This window comes from Tupaia chinensis, unplaced genomic scaffold, assembly GCF_000334495.1.
Source record: "Tupaia chinensis unplaced genomic scaffold, TupChi_1.0 Scaffold000659_1, whole genome shotgun sequence".
In the NCBI taxonomy this organism is placed as follows: Eukaryota; Metazoa; Chordata; class Mammalia; order Scandentia; family Tupaiidae; genus Tupaia; species Tupaia belangeri.
In genome coordinates, this window is record NW_006160181.1 from 1,835,700 (window position 1) to 1,841,376 (window position 5,677).

The following is a 5,677-nucleotide window of genomic DNA, read 5'->3' on the forward strand; positions in this document are numbered from 1 at the left end:
GTCTTTTGATTCCCTGAACAGCAAAATTAATGATTTTGGGAAGCTTCATACATTTTGGATCTTTACAAAGATTTCGAGGAGAATTAGGTCTAGTTTTTCTTTTAAAATTTTGTAGAACTTGGAAGTGAAGCCATCAGGACCTGGGCTTTTCTTTGCTAGGAGACTATTTATTACTGATTCAGTCTCCTTGCTTGTTATTGGTCTATTCAGGCTTTCTATTTCTTCCTGATTCAGTCTTAATAAGTTATGTGTCCAGAAATTTGCACATCTCATCTAGGATTTCTGTATATTGGCATATAATCATTCTTAGTATTCTTTCGTGATCTTTTGTATTTCTGTTGTCTGTGATAGTATTACCTATCTCATTGCTGATTTAATTTTTCTGGTTCCTTTCTCTGTTCTTCTTGATTCATCTAGCTAATGGTGTGTCTATATTGTTTATCTTATCAAAGAACCAGCTTTTGTTTTCACTGATTTTCTATATAGTTCTTTTATTCTCTATTTTACTTATTTCTGCTTGAATCTTTATTATTTACTTCCTCTTGGTATTTTTTGTTTTGGGTTCATTTGGTTTTCCAGTTCTCTGTGATGTGTTGATAGGTTGTCTATCTGATGCCTTTCTAGGTTTTTGTTTTTTGTTTTTTGTTTTTCTTGTGAGCACTAATCTATGAACTTCTCTCATATGACTGCTTGGGCTGTGTTCTGTAGGTTACAAAAACTTATTTGTTCAGCACCATTGATTTCTGAACATTTTTATTTTAGTCTTAATTTCTTCACTGGCTGTCAAGTCATTCTGGAGTAGGTTGTTTAGTTACCATGTGCTTGTGTATTTTTGAGGGTTCTTTCTGTACTTATTTCAAGTTTGATTCCATCATGATCACAAAAGGTGCAGTATATAGTTTCTATATCTTTGAATTTCTAAAGGCTTGTTTTGTACCCTATCATACGGTCAATCTTCAGAAATGTTCCTTGTGGGGGTAAGATCATTGTGCATATTTTGGTTCTTGGGTGAAATGCTATATAGATGTCCCTCAAGTCCATTTGATTTATAGAATCATTTAGATCTTGTATCTCTTTGTTATCTAAATGATCTGTTCAGAGGAAACAGTGGGGTGTTGATTGTTGTGTTACAGTTTGTGTCTCTCTTTGGATCTAGAAGTCTGTCTTTTATATATTTAGGTACCTTATTGTTGGGTGCATAAATATTTATAAGAATTACATCTTCTTGGTAAAGTAGCCCTTTTAGTACTAAATAGCGTCCTTCTTTGTCTCTTCTTACACCTTTTATCTTTAAGTCTACTTTGTCTGCTATCAGATTGATGATTCCAGCCCTTTTGTTGTTGTTGTTGTTTCCATTTACATGGAATATCTTTTTCTAGTGCTTTGCTCTCAGTCTATAAATGCCATCATCAGTGAGGTGTGTTCCTTATAAGCAGCATATAGAGTGTTCCTGCTTTTTTGTCCATCCATTCAGTGTTTTTTAGTTGTATAATTTAATCTACTACCATTCAACATTATTATCATTATTTGTGGGCTTATCTTGGTCATTTTGTTAGCCATTTTCTTAGTTGCTTTTTGTTCTCTTATTTCTGTTTCTTCTTTGATTTTTCTTGACAGAGTACTCCCTTCATACTTCTTGAAGATATGGTCTAGTGTTGGTGAATTCTTTCAGTTTTTGTTTATCTGAGAATGATTTTATCTGTTCTTCCCACTTGAAGAATATTCTTGCTGAGTATAGAATTCTTTGTTGAAATTGTTTTTCTTTTAATGTTTTGAATATGTCTTTATATTCTTTCCTTAACTGCATTGTTTCAGTTGAGAAGTCTGATACTAGCCTAATATGATAACCTTTGTAAGTAACTTGGCATTTCTTCCTGGCCATTTAAAAAATATTGTCCTGTCTTAGATTTTTACCAAACTGACTATAATGTGTCAATGGGAGACTCTTCTATGTTAATTATATTTGGAGTACTTTTATTTCTTGAGTCTGAATTTTTCCATGTTTCTCTAGATTTGGAAAGTTTACATAATGTTTTATGGAAGATGTTTTTCATGCTTTTATCAGCTTCTTCACCCTCTGGTACCCATTATATGGACAATTGGGCATTTCACTATATCTACAATTTCCTGTATGTTATCTTCATTTTTTTTGGTTATTATTTTCATCCTATTGGTGGTTAGACTATGTTGGAGACTTTGTCTTCGAGGTCAGAATTTATTTGTTTTTCATAGCCCAATCTGCTGTTAATGCTTTAGAGAGAGATTTTAATTTCTTGTATTGTATTTTTCGTTTCTAGAAATTCTGTTTAATTGTTTTTGAGGGTGTTTATCTCTTTATGGAATTTCTCCCTCACGTCATGGAATGATCTCATTTCCTGGAATTTGTTGTCTACTTTCTCTTGCATCTCATTGAGTTTTGTGTCAGTGAATGTTTGGAAATCTTTTTCTGACTTTTCTATTAATTCTTTTATGTTATCCATTATCAGTGAAGGGTCACTGTGCTCCCTTGGAGAAGAGTTAACCCCTTGTTTTCTCACAATTCTTCTGTCTCGGAGCTGATGTTTGCTCATCTGATGCAATATGCCCTTCTTCTATTTATTGGAGAAGATTTGATAGTATCAGAGGAGCGAATATGACCATTAGATCTCAGGTTCCTGTTAGAGTGCTATTTTCCAGTTCAGAGAAGCTAATGTTTATATAGGAATCTTCAGATGGTTGACTCTTCTACCAACCTTTCCGTTTCTGATGAGCTGAGACTAACCTAAGGAGATAAGTCTTAGAGAAGAGGTTCAAGTCCCATGTTGTACACTGTGTAGTGCAAGATGGAGAGTCCCAAGTTCAAAAGGCAAATCCAGGGGGTGGGTCTACACTCATGAGGAGAGGCTGCTGAGACCATAGCCAATGTTTCCTTGTGGATAGATGGGGCCCAGGAGGCAGGTGGCATTGAATTTGATGCACCCAAGTTTGAAAAACACACCCAGGGAGTCCCGCCTCTGACTCCTAATATTTAGAGGATAGCTTGTTGTTGTTGTTGTTGTTTTTTAGCTTGCTGTGATATGAGTCTGTTATAACATCAGAATATAATTTTTAACACACATGCAATAGTGCCAACCTGAATGGCAGATGGAAAGAGAGATTCTTCAAAAGTACTTATATTCAGCAGGGGGCTTTTTGCTGTACAGTACATTTGCCATAGTAAACTAAGATATATCTAGGAAGATAAGGAAAACAAGAGTTTTAAAGAGAAAAATAAGAGGCTGTTTTGGAGCAATCATTCTTGGATAACAGGATCAGTAAGAAAGGTGGTGTCAGTCCAAGAGAGGACAGGCAGTTTCTAGACAGATGTCACTGTGGGAATATTTTCTGTATAAGATGGCAGTGGTCTTTGTGCAAGGTGTGGTTCTGATAGTACCTTGAAATTGTTCATGTTATTAGGTCTCATGTTGCACGAAGTCCACTCTCTGCACCCCGCCCCCTGTGGCCTGCCAGGTTTCTGTATAATAAAGGTTTGACAAAGATGTACAGCCTCAGACATTCATTTCCCCTTAGGTTGGCCTTCCCCATCCCTAGACTAATTTTATAAAGAGCATTATAAAGAGCATGCCTGAAGACCCTGAAGACATTGTTTATCACACAAAAGAGGAGCGTGATCAAAACATTTAATAAGTTAAAAATCAGATTTTTATTGTAGCATGAGAAGTAGGAAAACAAGACTTATGTCCAAGTTGAACATTTGCAAAGCCCTAACAAACACAGAGTTCCTCTCAGAAATCTCTGTGAGTCTTTGTGGTCTCTGGCAACCCATGAGGTGATGAGAGGGCAAAAAAAGAAGGAAGCATCAGGTTGGAGCAGGTTCTTGATCATTCGTTCCCCCAGGAGCCTTTCTATGGCCCAGCTCAGCAGCAGCCCCCAGATCCATGGCAGCAGCCAGAGCCCCCCGAGGGCTCACACTCGCAGCAATCAGAGCTCTGGTGCCGGCGGCGCCGGTGGAAGAGATGGGGCCTGTGGTGACTCAGGCAGTCGGCGCGCACCCCCCCAACAGCAGGAAGAGACTGGAGGGGGACATGGGGCTGGGCACTGGGGTGGGCATTTGGGGGGACACTTTGGTGGACACTTGGGGGTGCACTTGGGAGGGGGTTGGCACTGCTGCTGGTTCTGTTGGCAGGACATCTTTGGCAGATCAGTCGACCTAAAGGCAAGGATGGAACTCTAATTATTGAAACACAAAGCTCATAATTATTCTTATTTTAAAATTATTATGTATGTGGAAGAGGAATGATCTTTAGATCATATACGCACATCAGCAACCTGAAAATAAAATAACTTGATTATTTCCTCTACGTCAGAGTTATATTTAAAAATTCAGTATATGAGCTTTTTGTTTTAATTCTATTTTAATTTATTTTATACATTTAATCAATATACATCACTTTGCTTGTAAAGTGAATTTACCCAATTTGAATACACATCATGCCAGTCTAGTTCAGGATACTACACACCTTATCCTTATTCAACAGATAGTAATCCATTTCTGTGTCCCATAAATGTCTAGCCTCTCTATTTTTCTTTTTAATTTCTTTCCTAATACTCTCCCCCCTCTCCTACTCTTTTTCCAAACTGTCTTCAGTAACCCTAACTATTTTCAATGTGTCTATATTCTCTAGTCTTTCAGTTTCCGCCATAGAGTGCAGACTGTTGGTATAAGTTAAGTGGAGACATACAACGTCTCTCGTTCATAGCCTGGCTTGCTTCACTCAGCAGTAAACCTTCCATATTCATCCATTTTCTATAAAATGCCTGAATCTTGTTGTCTTTTATGGCTGAGTAGTATTCCATCGAACTTATGTGCCACAGTTTTTCAAAGTAAATAAAGTAAATGAGTTTCTTAATCTTCCTTGTTGGGAGAGGCTAGGAAATTTCCATCCTTACAAACTTGGATATGATATTCACAACTTCTAAAATACCTTTCTCTTATTACAGACATTGGCATCAATAATTTTTGCAAACACATTGTGGAGTACTTGGAATATGTTTTACAATGAGCACTTCAGAACAGAAGAACTAGTGTGAAGCATTTACCAGTTTTTACGGCATAAATATTCCCAACTTGGCTATTTTCAAGTTACCTGTATCAAATCACTGAAAACAGAGTTTCAATTTGGACAGATGCCCAGAGTTAGCTCCCATTGCCTATCTGAACCAGCCCCGGTAACCACTTAGGTCAAAAGATTCAGTAAGATATTCCTGCTCAGTAAGACAGAAACACACACACACAAAATTCTTTTTGCAACTTCTCTCAATCTTTCCTATTCCTTGTCCTATACTCACCCACCTCTAGTCCCCCAGGTTTTCACTCACCCTGGTCACACTCAGAAGCACAAACAGGTCTATTCGGAGTCAGAGGAGAAGAGGATGAGGTGCTAGAGCCAGTTCTGTCTTTTATAGGCCTGGGTTTGGCTCTGGGTGGAGTAGGATGAGGTTCTTGCACAACCAGGTATGTGCTGGGTCTGTCCTGACATTCCTCTGCCTCCTTTTCTCGCCTGTCCCAATAGGCCCCTGAAACCCCTAGGACTCTCTTTGGGTCTGGGGTCTAAAAGGACATTAAATAGTCATACCCCTCCATAACTCTGGGTCCCCAAGGAGCACCCTAGAGGTTCTCAAGAAGCCTGTGTCTGGA

The 5,677-nt window shown here is 38.1% G+C and overlaps 1 pseudogene; it reads right to left on the minus strand.

Moving 5' to 3' along the window:
• Positions 1-3,896: 3,896 nt before the first annotated feature.
• On the minus strand, positions 3,897-4,170 carry LOC106736129 (late cornified envelope protein 2A-like; annotated as a pseudogene).
• Positions 4,171-5,677: the final 1,507 nt, after the last annotated feature.